The following is a 16,078-nucleotide window of genomic DNA, read 5'->3' as shown; positions in this document are numbered from 1 at the left end:
TCAAAATTCATCTTCAAATTGATAAAGGGTGGCTAGAATTGGTGATGGTCTCTTCAAATCCTTATAGTTTTGTGTTATACACATATGCTTCATGATAAAGATTCCTTCTTTACTGCTTTGAGATCTGTATCAGTAAGAGGTTGGCATGAAGGAACTAAGGCGTGGTTGCAGTCGCTCTGTCCTTTGTGTACATGCGCATTACCCAACTATACACAAGTATATGCTATACCTGTAGAGGCAAAGGACTGCCCTGGTGACCATTCCAGTGCACTCCCAATTGCAGTGGAGACTACACACACCTAAGAGTGGAATGGATATGTGTAACACATCTCCAAGAACAACAGGTAACAAGTAAAGTAATGATTTTGTATAACAGGTGATTCTAAATTGAAATACGTTTCTATTATAGCAATGGACAGGTGTTCATTTGTAGCACTACAAAAATAGAATAGCTATGGGGGCAGAGACACATGTAGAGACTCTTGGCTAAAATGCTGGCAAAGGCATGTTCTCCAGCCAGGGGGGAATCGGGGCTGCTGCTTTACCCCCCTCTCTCCCTATACTCAGAGGAGTGTGAAGCAAGCAGGCTGTCAGTGATCAACAGGCAGCTGCTAAAAAGCAGCAGCCAAAGCCTCTCACCACCTGTGCGAGAGTGGTGTGTATGGCAGGGATAAAGAGAACTGTTCTTTTTTTTTTTAAAGCTAGAATGTAGATTTGTGGTTTTGTAGCAAAACTACAGTGTACTGCTGGACACAATGTGAAAGAGTGAATGCTGACAGTTCACTATGCTATGAGTCTGTTTCAACAAAATGATAAAACAAGCATCTATTGCTGTGTGGTCCCAGTTTTTCCTTTTTGTCTATTTAGCTTCTTAGCTGAGAACACTTCTTATTCAGATTCAAAATAAGTGACTGCTTGAATACCTCTGAGTGTAGGCAGTAGCCAAAACAAAGACATGTTTTATATATATATTTATATAGATAAACATAAGGAAGGGTTGATTCATTTGAAGTTCCAATTTCTCCCTAACAGTATTCCTCTGAGTCATACTTCATTAATATTATATCACATTTGGATGCATTCAGACTTATCACAGCAGACACACCTGCTTTCCCTTAGCTTTACAATGATCTGGACTGTTATAATTAGAAGACCTACAGTGTACCTGCACTACAATTGCTCTTCTGATAATACAGTGGTTCCACAAATTTTTGAAGCATATCTGAAAATACTTTAATGGGGCTGAAATTACTAACTTTTTGTTTTATGTTAGCTGATCACAATACAATAGAAATTAAATCTATAGGGTTGTTGGCTATGACATAAGAAATGCATAAAGGAAGCTTACAGTTGGTTTAGTGTCTTTTGAACTCCAAAGGATTTTTTAAATAAAGGTTTGCATTCAATACAGCCTCATCCCTCCAAAATGACACTGATAAAGACTTTAGAAGGTAGACTGTATGGAGTGTTCCATCTCCCCTTGAAGAAGGATAGCACAGCCATTATATGTAATTACACAGTAATTATATGGTTGAAGTGTAGGCAACTACAGTGAAGACAGAATAAAAGACAAGAAAGGGGTAGGAAAAACAAAAGTAAAGTATATATGGGGGAAAATAAGGATGTATGTTCTGTGTTAAATTTGGCTTTCAGTATTTAAAAAAAAAAAATTCCAAATAAAAATCACTGCTTGCTTTCACGCTAGCTGAAAAAGATTCATCTGAGACCCATATTTGAGAGGACCACTATCAATTCAAATACATGAAATTTGTAATAACTTCTTAGTGATGAATAAGCAGGAGCCACATGAAATTTTTCTTTGTTAGTTGTGCAGGGCAGTGTTTCCATGTTCACCTGTAAACAATTAGGAGTGTGTTTTCCTAATACACTTTCACCTGAGGACAATTCAGAAATATGTAGGCATTCCTAAAGGTTTCAAGCACTGCTAGCAATTATTCATGTCTCTCAACCCTACTGTATTAGGCCTTTTTTCAGAGGGAAGGGGAGCAAGGTAAAATTCAACATTTTTAAGTATTGAGATTGCTATCCTTGACTATTTTCTAGTCTGAGAAGCTGATTTTCCAGACCTTTTTCTTTACTAGATGATATTCTGGTTTATAACAGCATTGTACAAGGAGTTCTGTCAAGGTCAAATAATTAGAGGTAAGATACTGATATCCCTGAAGGATTATTTTAAACCCAATTCTACCTTAAAATCTTTGGGATGTTAGAAATAAGTCCACTAACCCTAGAATACAGCTTTGCGGCTAGTTGAATCTGCTTCTCTTAAAACTTTTTTTTTTATTATTAATAAAAATTTTCAGATGTCAAATTAATCCATAAACATAATTCCTCCTCCATTAATAAGGCAGTCACTGCTTTGTTTATTATATAACACAAGGAACTAAGTTTGCTGGTTTTAAAAAGTAAGCGAGTCTTCACTGAGTTTTCGGTTTACCTCTAACTCTTTAAAAGAAAAACTCTGTTATCTATATTTATAAGTATATTATTTTCTTGGTAACTAAAGCAACATGTAGTTAATATATACCCCAGTGTTTCAGAATCATAAATATACCGTAGTCTTGCATTCTTCCATTTCAGGCTACGTTCAATCCTGCGTTTATGTGCATTTCTTATACATTAAAAGCACTCAGAAATCAAACTGCTCTTGAAAACACATCTAGTCAACATTTTTAGGGCACCAAATATCAGCGTAAAGCCATTTTTGGCAGTCCCTGTAATTCAGAAAAGTAGGTACCTACCGGGCATGTCATATGTTCATTAATGCGCCATAATTATGGAGCATTAAATTTAGTACCTGCATTGACAGGTACTAAATGTGTTGTAATCAGTGCTACTGTAAATTAGCACGGATTAATATGGGAGGGGTTTTGTGATGCCACTGCCCATTAAACTAAATCTGCGCATTAGAACAGTAGAACAGGTGTTCCCACTCTGTTAATGCACAGTACAATTAATCTTATGCGCTTTAAGTGTCTCATGTAGACATGCCCACTAACATTTATTCTGTTACACCAAAACTGCAGGCGGACTTGAGGTGGGTGGGTCAGCCATAATAAATAAGACCTCAGACCATTCCAGCCATACTGGATACATTGATTTATTGACAGATTGAACAAAGCAAAACAACATGATAAAATATGTTACTTTTAGGGCAAGTAGTCTTTGCCTGGCGATGTTGCTGGCTAGGCTAAGTTGTCAGGCAAGGGGGCTTTTTGTCCTCGTCTGTGGTTGATCAATGCCTTTGATCCCAGTTGGTTCCCACTGCACTGCAAACAGCTTCCTCTTTTTATACCGTCTTTATCCAGACTATGTTGGCCCAACTTGATTTTTTTCTTCCATTTCTTTTTGACTTTTTATTTTAGAACTCACAAGCCCCCTTCCCCTGCTGTCAGCTTGTCAGCTTCTGCAGCAGCATGACCTTAACCATGTTTTTCTCACACACTTTTCTCATTCATTTATGTGTTTCCCCTCCACCCCATTGTGGCCAGTCCAGGCATATCCTGTTCTAGTCAATCTATACATAATGCTGACTTAAGCTCTACTGTTAAACTTGTTATCCTACAGTTGACAGTTAGTCTTTGTGATCGATGGTTATTCTTATATTTCTAAAAGGGTTACTTGAAGGTTACTGCTTTTGCAACAGCAGCAGAAGGCAAGTTTCCCAGAAGATTCTGGGCTTAACAGATCTTTCAGGAGCCTAGGGTTACTTGCAAAATGACGAGATATAGGCTACAATTCCCCCAACTATACTTGTGTTGCCCTGTCTTTGGTACAGAGAAATGTGAAGAGCATGTTTAGGAATATCACAATTAAGTGAAATTTTAAATAATTTTTTGAGACTTAGACTTGCTGATAGTTATTTTTCATGTAATATTGAGAACATACTGTCAGATTTGCTGTGGTAGTAGGCCAGTTCTCACAAGTGATTAGTGATAGACAAAAGAATTACAATTTTACAAAGGCAATACAAGCCAAATAACCTGGCTGCTGTCAATTTTTCCAGTAGAGTTCTCCAACCATTCAATTTCTCTGGTTTCCTCTTCCATTTCCAGGCTCTTTGTTGCCTTATTCTTTCCAGGTTTTGGTAACTAATAGCAATAGTCATTTCTTTTGGAATCTTTTTCAGTGTTTCTCTCAAATTTCTTAGCAGAGGCTTCTCCAGTAGTAATGCCTTTTAAAAGACACTCCAACCTGCATGAGATTTAAGGATTCTGGGACCTTTAAGGCATGGGTCAAAGAGTGAGGACAACTTCTCCAAACAGCCTAGAATCTGAGAGATGATAGTAGTCCATTGTGCTATTTTTTGGTGGCAGTTGATTCAATATGTGTCTTACATACTGGATGGTTCTGCTCTTAAATTTACCTTTTTTTCCCTTCCAAAAGAACCATAATATTTGCACTCAACTTTATACATAAAAGCTGAGCCTATAATTTGGCCTCCTACCATCTTGACTTCTATATGTGCAACGTTTCTGTGTGAGCAATAAAAATCATAGAATCACAGAATCATAGAGGTAGGGTTGGAAGGGACCTTGTAGATCTTCAGGTCTGACTCCCTGCCTGGGCAGGAAGAAAACTGGGCTCAAATGATCCCAGCCAGGTAGGCATCAAGCCACTTCTTAAAGACGCCCAGGGTAGGAGCCAGCACCACTTCCCTTGGAAGTCGGCTCCAGATCCTAGCCGCCCTAACTGTGAAGTAGTTCTTACGGATGTCTAATCTGAACCTACTCTCCAACAACTTGTGGCCGTTATTCCTTGTTATCCTGGGGGGCGCTAGGGGAAACAAGGTCTCCCCCAATCCCTTCTGGTCCCCCCTAGTCAGTTTATAGATGGTCACAAGGTCCCCCCTCAGCCTTCTCTTGTGCAGGCTGAACAGGTTCAGGTCTTGTAGCCTCTCATTGTAGGGTCTGCCCTGCTGTCCCCGGATCATGCTGGTGGCCCTCCTCTGGACCCTCTCAATGTTGTCCATATCCCTCTTGAAGTGGGGTGCCCAGAACTGGACACAGTACTCCAGCTGTGGCCTGGCCAGTGTCGCGTAGAGGAGGAGGATCACCTCCTTGGACCTACTTGAGATGCACCTGTGGATACACGATAAGGTCCGGTTAGCCCTGCTGACCGTGACCTCGCATTGTCGGCCCATGTTCATCTTGGAGTCAGTGATGACTCCCAGATCCCTTTCTGCCTCCGTGCTCTCAAGAAGGGAGTTTCCCATCTTATAAGTGTGCTGCTGGTTACTACTGCCTGTTGTGGAAACACACACAGAGTACTTTTGGGTCAGGTCAGCAGAAGCTTTTATTCAAAAGAAACTACAGCTGTAGGGGGAGTTCCAAAGTGACATGGATTTCCCAAGCACTTGGAAGGGGTCCCCCCCCAAGAGCAAAATCAGGAGGCTTATATACTTTTTAACAGTCGCTTACAACTCACGTGATCATATAGTGAAATTAGCATGAAAAGCGGCTATAATATTACTTCATTATTTCTTTGCTGTTATCAGGATGGGAATTATGGGGGAGATAGGGTTAGTTCACAAACCTCCTTCTTGCACCTGGAAATCTACTTTGTACATACTTTTTTTTTTTTTTTTTTCTACCTTCAAGGCCGCGGTGAGCGAAGCATTTGCAGAAGAGTTACAAAGAACAAACACTTGCCCTTATCTGTTCTACTGTACCGAGCCAGCAATTCTACACAAAGCGGTTATGTCATCTTATAACTAAAATAATCAAAGTTTAAGGCATATATTTTTTCTGATTCCACAGCCCCCCCCTTTGAGACTATTTAGTCTCACTTTAGCCTTAAATTTCCATTCTCATGAGCCCCTCTATTTCATCATGCAGCCTTTCATGTTTTCTTTCAATCTGCTCACACTTTTGTAACACCATTATTCTAGACTCTGCTGTGGGTTTTCTTGCCTTGCTAAAGCTTCCCCTGCTGGCTTTCACGCAGCAGAGGATCAGTTGCATTAAGACATAGAACATCAGAACTATCAAGACAAACAATATTCCATACAGGATTTTCTTGCCAAGGGCCCCGAAATCTGGGAGCCAGGAGGTTAGCCAAGACCACATTTCTTCTAGACCCCAGTCAGTATTTTCTGAGGCCACTTGATGTAGGACCCTCAACTGATTTCGGATTTTGCGAATGTCAGTTTCGATTCGCATGTCCTGATTGACATAGACACAACAGGTGGAGTTTACTAAGGCACATACTCCTCCCTGGGATACCAATAGGTAATCTAGGGCTATGCGGTGTTGTATAGTTACTTGTGAGATCTGGGAGATCTCTTTTTGCAGAGCCTGAATTGCATCCGCAGTGGCATTTCCCATAGCTTCCATTGTGGCTGAAATGTTAATTATGGCTAGTTCCAATTCTCTTACTCCAAGCCACGGTATGAAGGTTCTCACAAATCGATGGAACCCTGTGTTTCTGGTAGCTAAGGGGTTAACCGCCCTTTTCATGTGATGGTTGAAATTTTTTACTTGTTCCAGATATATTGCACTATGCATTTCGAAACCAGGGATAACACGTCCAAGAGTGCATGCCCCCACCCAATTCCAGGGCAAGATTTTATGAGCCCTGTTTCCGCAGAGCCAGTAAAGGCCTGGGGCAGAAAGGGTACTCAAATCTCGGCAGTTGTTGTGCCCTATCCGGCACTTTCGATTGATATGCATCGTATAGGACGGTCCACGTTCAGCTGTTATTCTGCTGGACCGAGATATATTACAAGAAGTAAAATTGGAGTGAATGTAAAATTCTGATCTGTTTGCAATGAGAGCAACATGAGGTTCCTTAGAAAAGTTGTAGACCATGAATCCTGTACAATTGAGAGAGGGTACGTTACCCAACAGGATTCCACTGGTGCTACTAGGGCTATAATCTAGAGTAGTTAGGCAATGAGGGTAGTGTCCTACAGGTGTGGCTTTATTATAAGCTCCGGTGTTGTTGGATCTGTAACAGAAAGGCGCCTCTACTCTTGGGGAGATTATCCAGTTAGCAGGGGCGGCCCTCCATTCTTTAGGAGCGGACCGATGGGCAGCTAACGAGTAGTGTCTAACGAAGCCGCCGTTTATTGTTCCCCATTGCTGGAGGGATATTGGTACTCCGATCATTGGGATTCCTTGGTGTAGGTGTGCTGGGCTGTGAGAGCATATCCAGCAGTCACTTTTATTTCCAGCTTGAGCCACCGCATGGGAGATCTGCAAATACAAATTTTTCTCCCACCCCCCTTGGGTGATACTGAGATACCCAAGTGTGATATATAAGGATTTCGGTGCCATTTTTAGATACAGGAGGGACAAAGAATCTTAACAACAAACATAACCAGCACCAGTAAGAAAAAGAACACTACCAGCCAAACCCAGGATGGCAGCCAAAGTCTTTCTTCGTCCTCTGGGCTCAAGTTACCTAAAGGACTGATAATGTTGGCTCTTGGTCTTGATCGCGGTGGTGATCTTCCGAATGGGAGCATTCACTTTCTTCGAGGCCGAAGATGATATCTTCGTTCTTCAACTGATGAATCCGGCTGGGCTGAGGTGTTGGGTGCAGGGGAGAGGTTACTAGCACTTGCACCCTGATACTCCTCACTTGCCTGAGTGAGGTCCTGAGGGTCTTTGTCCTTGGCCTCAGGGAAAGATCCCAACCTTGGTTGGAATACAGCTGCTTCGGGGTCCAATGGAGGTGATACCTTCTTGCAGTGCGAGGCGTGAGTCCACGTTTGGTGACCTTGGCAACGAACAGCAGAATTAGTGGTTAGAAGTACCTGGAAAGGTCCTTTCCATCTGGGTTGAAGTGCATTTTTCCGTTGATAGACCTTTACGTAGATCCAATCCCCTGGTTCGAGGTTGTGACAGGGAACATCCGGTGGTTGAGGTAAGGCTTCTTGGACCTGTGAATGAACAGACCTGGCATACTTCATTAATGCCTTGCAATAATTTAGTACAGTTTCATCAGTTAATTGTAGGTCTGTTTGGTGAGGGGCAACAGGTGGTGTAGCTGGCATCCTCATGGGTCGTGCCATGAGTATTTCATAAGGGGTTAGGCCATGTTTTCTGTTAACAGTGTTTCTAATGTGCATAAGAGCAATGGGCAGTGCATCAGGCCATTTGAGGCCTGTTTCAGCACAAATCTTCGAAATGCGCGTTTTTAAATCAGAGTTTTTACGTTCTACAGCACCACTTGACTGTGGATGATAACTACAGTGTAGGTGTTGCTGTATGTTGAGTGCTTGGCAGATGTTTTTTACTATCTGTCCTGTGAAATGGGTGCCACGGTCACTATCTATTGTGAGAGGCAATCCAAATCTAGGGATGAATTCTTTGAGCAATTTCTTTGCTACAGTGATGGAATCAGCACGTACGCATGGGTAGGCTTCCACCCATCCAGAGAACACATCAATAATAACAAGAATGTATTCATAAGAACAGCACTTAGGTAGCTGCACAAAATCAATTTGCAGATTTACAAACGGTCCCCATGGAGGGGGATGGGCTGCGGGTGTCGTTTTTACCCGTTGCCCAATGTTGTGAGCTAAGCAGATGGGACAGGAGCTACAGTACTGTTGTGCCATGGAAGGAAAATTTGGGGCAAACCAATTTCTTTGTACTGTAGCAATCATTCCTCCCTTGCTCGTATGGGCCACAGAGTGGGTTAAACGAGCAAGATGTGGCAAAAGCTCTCTAGGCGCCACCAGGCGGCCGTCCGGGGAGCGCCAGAGAGAGTCGGGGTGCAGTGAACATCCTGCACGCAGCCAGTCATTTATTTCCTTTTTTGGGGCCTGATTTTGAAGAAGGGCCAGACTTGAAAGGCTAGCCAAAGGAGACTGGTCTGCTGAAAAACAAACAAAAACAGAGTTAGGAGCCTGTGGGCCAGAAAGGGCCGCATTTCTGGCAGAACGGTCTGCCAGATCATTTCCTCGTGTGACATCATCAAACGGTTTCTCATGAGCTTTACATTTAACAATAGCAATAGCAAGAGGCAATTGAACAGCTTCTAAGAGCGCTTTTACATAACAACCATGACTGATTTGGGTCCCTGATGAAGTGAGGAACCCTCTTTGTTTCCAGATTTGTCCAAAATCATGAACAACACCAAAAGCATACTTAGAGTCAGTATAAATGGTTGTGGTTTGATTTTTTGCAAGAATGCAAGCACGTGTTAAAGCAATGAGTTCAGCAACTTGAGCAGAACGAGCTTGGGGTAAAGAATAGGCTTCCAAAACAGCATACTGAGTGCATACTGCATATCCCGCAACTAATTTGCCTGCATCATTTCTAAGACAGGAACCATCAACAAACAAAACAAGGTCAGAGTTCGGGATAGGAATGTCCTTGAGGTCAGTTCGAGGGGTTAACAATTGAGTTGTGATAGACAGGCAATCATGAGGCTCACCATCAGAGGCAATAGGCAGAAGTGACGCAGGATTCAGAATTGAACAGCGATTTAAGGTTACATTTGCAGCTGACAGTAGAAGTTTCTCATATTTAGTAAGACGGGAATTGGAAATGTGCTGAGTTTTGCCCTTGAGCAGAAGGGCCATCACAGCATGTGGAACTGCAACGGTTAAAGAGTGTCCCAAAACTAGAGAATCTGCCTTTTCAACCAACAAGGCAGCAGCTGCAACTGAACGGAGGCAAGGAGGAAGTCCCGCAGCTACGGGATCAAGGGCAGAGCTGTAATATGCAATTGGGCGATGCTTTTCACCATGCAGCTGAGTGAGTACTCCTAAAGCGATTCCTTCCCGTTCATGACAAAACAAGGTAAAGGGTTTCTTATAATTAGGAAGTCCAAGAGCAGGAGCAAGAGTGAGGGCTTGCTTAAGGACCACAAATGCTTGTTCGGCTTCAGGAGTCCAAGGGAGGGGTTCCGGGGTGGTATCATGAGTGAATGCTTGCAAGGGTTTTGCGAAAGCAGCATAACCCAGGATCCACTGTCTACAATAACCCGTTGCACCTAAGAATCCCCTCATCTGTTTTCTAGTCATAGGTTTGGGAATGTTGAGGATAGCTTCAACTCTACTAGGGGAAAGGTGTCGTTCTCCTGCTGAGATATCATGCCCTAAATAATGTACCTTAGACTTGCAGAGCTGCAATTTAGATTTTGAGGCCTTGTGGCCTTTCTGAGCTAAAGCTGTGAGGAGTGTCAAAGTATCTTGCTCACAGGCCTCTAAAGTGGGCGAGGCTAACAATAGATCATCAACGTACTGAACAAGGGTGGACCCCCCTTTGAACGTGATAGGATCCAAATCTTTTTTTAGGATCTGGGAAAACAGGGTTGGGGACTCTGTATATCCCTGAGGGAGTCTTGTCCAGGTATATTGAAATCCCTGATAAGTAAATGCAAACAGATACTGGCTATCCTTATGAACAGGGATAGAGAAAAAAGCAGAACAAAGATCCACTACTGTGAAATATGTAGCATCTGAAGGGATACAGGAAAGAATAGTGGCAGGGTTAGGGACCACGGGGAAAGCGGGTAACACAGCGGCATTTACAGCTCGAAGATCTTGCACAAAGCGATACGTATCTTTACCAGGTTTTTTGACAGGTAGGATAGGTGTGTTGCAAGGGGAGCGTATTGGGACAATAATCCCTTGCTCAAGGAGTGAGGAAACGACAGGCTTGATCCCTTCCTCAGCTTCCTTTGAGATGGGGTACTGCGGGACACGAGGAAGTGGCTTGGCAGGGTTCAGGATGATATGCACTGGTTCAGCACTCAGCATGTGCCCCACTTCATTCGCATGGGTGGACCACAGCTGTGGAGGTACTCGTGCCAACAGTTCCTCTTGCAAGAAGGAAGTGTCAGAATCAGAGTACTCCTGGGTTAGCAAAGCCACAAGCTCGGTTTCCCTATGTTCCGGTACCTCAAGGTAAACACCATCTGGGCTACAATAAATCACGCATCCCAGTTTACACAGCAAGTCCTTACCAAGAAGGTTGACAGGTGCACAGGGGCTAAGAAGAAAGGCATGATTTTCAGACAAAGGGCCAATAGAGATGGAGACAGGTTCAGAGACGGGATGTGGGATAGGTTGTCCGCCTATACCGACAGCATTTACAGTTTCAGGAGAATAAGGTAGAAAAGGAAACTCAGCAGCCTTTAGTGTGGAGCGGGACGCTCCGGTGTCGACCAGACAGGAGACAGGTTTACCAGAAATAAGGCATTCAACAAACGGACCAGATTGGTCAGTAGCAAGCAAAGGAGCAATGATGTCACTGTCCCTCAGGCTGTCCTATTCAACACTGGGAAAATTGACAGGAAGTGGAGGTGGGGGCTGGGGTCTGGGTCCTTGGCCGGGGCGGTTGGGGCATTCTGATTTCCAATGTCCTTCTTGCTTGCAATAATGACATTGGTTCCCATAGCCTGGGTTTTGTGGGCTCAAGGATCTATCTCTTCCCCTGAATCTACCCGGGCCTCCCCTTCCCCGTCCTCGTCCCCTTCCTCTACCTGGACCCTGCAACTGAGAAATCTGTAAGGCCATTAACTTAAACTCGGCACTGTCTTTAGACCGTTCCAATTTGTTATGAAAATGGTTAGCCGCAGCAAGGACTTCGGTCAAATCTTTAGTTTCCCAGCCAATAATTACTGTTTGAATTTTCTCAGCAATTTTAGGGTTAAGTCCCTGGACGAATGCTGCCACTATTGCTTGTTTAGCATTTCCGACTGGGTTATCCATTCCTGAGTATCGTTCAAATGCCTGTTTGAGGCGTTCTAAATAGTCACTGGGGTGTTCATTTTTGTTTTGTTTACAGGTATTTATTTTGGTCCAGTCTGCCTTTTTTGGGCAAATTGTGAGAACTGCCTGAACCAAAGCATTTCTCTTGTCAATAAAGTCTTGGCCAATCCCTGGGTTTTGATCTGGCCAAGTACAGGCAGCGTACAGACGTAGCATAGTCTCCTTGGGCAAAATGGATCGCATGAGCTGATTAATGTCAGCCCATGTTGGATTATAACAATTTATAACAGTCTGCAATTCTTCCTGAAATTTTTCTGGGTCTTCCCTGATTTTTGGGAACTTTTGAGTTAAATTGTAGAGATCACCTGGAGTCCAGGGTGCATGCACAGTTACTATATTTTGTCCATCGTTGCCAATGCCTGGCATTTGTCTTAGGGGGTAAACTTGTGCAGTTCGGGATCTCAGATTGATGGGAGATCTTTCCATGCCTATTCCCATTCTTCTAAATACACCTGTGGTGGGTTGTGACCCAGGAGTAAATTGCCACACTGGTGATGATTGAGTGGCAGATATGGTGGATGAGTCCGGACTATTAAGCTCCGTGGATGGATTTACTGAAGGAGCTTCAGCTAATGGGTCACTAGCCTGGGCTGCAGCCTGATGTTGAACCGGTTGTTGCTGATGTGGGAGTCCCAGGAGAGCGGGGTTCGAACAAAGGTCAAGGATATCCTCTGCTGGCTCCGGTGGTGGGGGCGCCCCAGGCAATGCTGGATACATTGGAGCGGTGGCCAGCGTGTAATTTGGGGGAGCAGCCAATTTCTCCCGAACAGCTTTTAACTGCTGTTTTAATTTTTCTTGAGAGTCTTTTAGGCTCCTAGTTTGAGATTCTGTCCGCCTTTTGGACATCTCATCATACCAATAAAAGAACGCGTCCCACTGGTTTTGTGGTGTTTTGGATCCACGGGACTCTAACGCCCCTCTCAAGTGCACTATTTTATCCTGATCAAATGTTCCTTCCTGTGGAAAATGTTTCACAGGATCATCCCTAGTATACCAGTTCCACTTATCCAGGTACTTGCAAGTCTCGGGAGAATAGTGTGTGTACATAAAGTACGCCGGAGTCCCCTTAGGGGGGACAGGAACCTGTTTAGACTGACTTGTTCCCATTTTCAGTCACACAGGGAGACGTAGGAGAGGCTTATTTAGGATGTCCGGGCCGCTCAGTGCCTTGCCCCGCAGTTTTTCACTGCCCAGACAAAAGGCTTCTGACCCGACACCGGCTCATAAAATGGAAATGGGGAGGGAAACACTAGAGGGATCCTTTCACTCCTGCTTTCGGCAGAAGCTACTGGGACGAGGGGTTTGGAAAAGACAAAATCACTCAGACGCCCTGTCCACTGGGTCACGAGGTTCCAGTTGGGTCCCCTTGCTTTCAAAACTGCTCTGTCAGGCAGAATTGGGGCGGCTGAACCCAACCGTAGTCTCAGTCCTGGTCAGTGGCTCATATTTCTAAATACACACACACATTCATTCAATAAGCCCTGTCCACTGGGTCACGAGGTTCCAGTTGGGCCCCCTTGCTTTCAAAACTGCCCTGTCAGGCAGAATTGGGGCGGCTGAGCCCAACCGTAGTCTCAGTCCTGGTCAGTGGCTCATATTTCTAAATACACACACACATGCACATTTATTCAGTCAGCCAGACCTCCTAACCCACACCGCCTTAGTTAATTAACTACAAGCCCGATGTGCTGTTGGATGAAGGTGCCTCAAACAGTTTCTCCCTAAAACGTACGTTACCAGACACAAAATGGGATCCTTTACCAGACAGAAAATTTTAGCCGGCAGTAAGGTTCAGACTGACCTGTTTTAACAAGGTTCAGATCCAGTTACCACGGCCAAGTTGGGAGCCTACAGGCAGTCCTCCTCCGAAACCCCAATAGAGATTTTGAATTAGGTCTCTTACCTCTCAAGTTTGGCGCCTCAGGGTTCGGGGGGGGGTAGCCTGCGGTCCTCCTTCCTTAGCCTGTGTTCTGGATCCGAGTCACGGCACCAGGAATTGTCGTGGAAACACACACAGAGTACTTTTGGGTCAGGTCAGCAGAAGCTTTTATTCAAAAGAAACTACAGCTGTAGGGGGAGTTCCAAAGTGACATGGATTTCCCAAGCACTTGGAAGGGGTCCCCCCCCAAGAGCAAAATCAGGAGGCTTATATACTTTTTAACAGTCGCTTACAACTCACGTGATCATATAGTGAAATTAGCATGAAAAGCGGCTATAATATTACTTCATTATTTCTTTGCTGTTATCAGGATGGGAATTATGGGGGAGATAGGGTTAGTTCACAAACCTCCTTCTTGCACCTGGAAATCTACTTTGTACATACTTTTTTTTTTTTTTTTTTCTACCTTCAAGGCCGCGGTGAGCGAAGCATTTGCAGAAGAGTTACAAAGAACAAACACTTGCCCTTATCTGTTCTACTGTACCGAGCCAGCAATTCTACACAAAGCGGTTATGTCATCTTATAACTAAAATAATCAAAGTTTAAGGCATATATTTTTTCTGATTCCACATGCCCAAGTGCAGCACCCTGCACTTGTCAGTATTGGAACGCATCCTGTTTTTGTTAGCCCACCCCTGTAACCTATCCAGGTCTTTCTGCAGTCTTTCCCTGCTAGCGTGCCCACCTCACCCCAAATTTTGGTATCATCAGCAAATTTGAACAGGTTGCTTTTCACCCTGTTGTCCAAATCGCTGATAAAGAAATTGAACAGCGCAGGCCCAAGGACCGAGCCCTGGGGGACTCCGCTGCCCACTTCCCCCCAGGTCGAATATGACCCATCCACCACCACCCTCTGAGTACAACCCTTCAGCCAATTTGCAATCCATCTGACTGTGTAGGCATCGATGCCACAGTCACCTAGTTTTTTAATGAGGATGGGGTGGTCGAGAGTGTCAAAGCCCTTGCTGAAGTCCAGAAAGACTACATCCATGGCAACACCTGCATCCAATGCTTTTGTGACCTGATCGTAAAAGGCAATCAGGTTGGTCTGACATGACCTGCCCCTAATGAAACCATGCTGGTTGCCCTTGAGCATCATCCCCGATGCCAGCCCATCACAGATGTGCTCCTTAATGATCTTCTCAAAGAGTTTCCCCAGGATTGAGGTAAGACTGACAGGCCTATAGTTGCCCAGGTCCTCCCTCCTCCCTTTTTTAAAGATGGGGACCACATTGGCTATCCTCCAATCATCTGGCACCTGGCCTGAGCACCACGAGCACTCGTAAAGCCATGCCAAGGACCCTGCAATAACCCCTGCTAGCTCCCTCAACACCCTGGGGTGGAGAGCATCTGGACCTGCTGATTTGAACACGTCCACCCCTCCAGAAGCACTCTAACCTGGTCCTCCTCAACCTTAGGTCTGGAGGCGTTCCCCTCGAGTCCGTCTTGAATCCCAGTGGGGGAGTCCCAGTCCCTGCACAAGAAAATGGAGGTGAAGAATTTGTTAAAGAGGTCTGCCTTCTCCTCTGGTGCAACCACCAGATTGCCCAGCGTATCTTGCAGGGGCCCCACATTTCCTGGCGCCTTCTTCATCCTCTCTATATATTTGAAAAAGGACTTTTTATTATCTTTGATCTTGGACGCTAGTCCTAGCTCTATGTCTGCCTTAGCTTTCCTAACAGCCCCCCTACAGGCCCGAGCAGTGGAGGTATACTCCTCTTAGGAGATTGCCCCCCCTTCCACTGGGTGTACACTGCCTTTTTGGCAACCAGGCATTCCCGGACGTCCTTGGTGAGCCAGGGGGGCTTTTGAGCACTCTTGCCCCCCTTGCTTCTTGTTGGGATCGTCACCCCTTGGGCCCTGAGTATTGTCTCCTTAAGGAACAACCACTCATCTTAGGCACTGAGTTCCCCTGCCCTCGAGAACCCCAGCGCCTCTCCCACCAATCTCCTCAACTCTTTGAAGTTGGCCCTCTTGAAGCCTAGGGCTACCGCCTTGCTGCAGGCCCTTGACACCCTGCGCTGGATGATGAATTCCAAATCAAACTTTTTTTGTTGAAGTTCTTATTTTAGTATTTTTAGTGCATTTAAACCTTTGAGTCCTTTACTTGATTAGTTGATTCTCCTGGGGTATTTTTTAAGGGGCAATAGCAGTTGAAGGACTTTATCTGTAGTTTTTGAAAAAAATAAAATTTTCCCTTAATATTGAATAAAAAATGTGTGATTGACTTATTTATAGGGTCAACTTATAACACTACAGTATTTCTTCTTAAATCCACCTTCCTTGGTTTACAAAATCATATGCTACTCTATTTCAAATGTTGGCTGACCCCTACAACAGGAGCACCAACAAGGAACATAAAATCGCACATTTAATCCATTCATTTT

The 16,078-nt window shown here is 44.4% G+C and overlaps 1 protein-coding gene across 1 annotated transcript in view; it reads left to right on the top strand.

Moving 5' to 3' along the window:
* Window positions 1-266: 266 nt before the first annotated feature.
* Window positions 267-16,078, top strand: part of MCUB (mitochondrial calcium uniporter dominant negative subunit beta) — a 133,144-nt gene continuing 117,332 nt past the window's right edge. The window contains exon 1 of the mRNA XM_014595784.3: window positions 267-344. The gene's annotated coding sequence lies outside the window, so the exon portion shown is untranslated. The remainder of the gene's footprint in view (window positions 345-16,078) is intronic.

The sequence above is a fragment of the Alligator mississippiensis genome, chromosome 2, assembly GCF_030867095.1.
Source record: "Alligator mississippiensis isolate rAllMis1 chromosome 2, rAllMis1, whole genome shotgun sequence".
Lineage (NCBI taxonomy): Eukaryota > Metazoa > Chordata > Crocodylia > Alligatoridae > Alligator > Alligator mississippiensis.
Note: the sequence above shows the minus strand (reverse complement) of the source record. Positions and strands in the feature narration are given on the sequence as shown.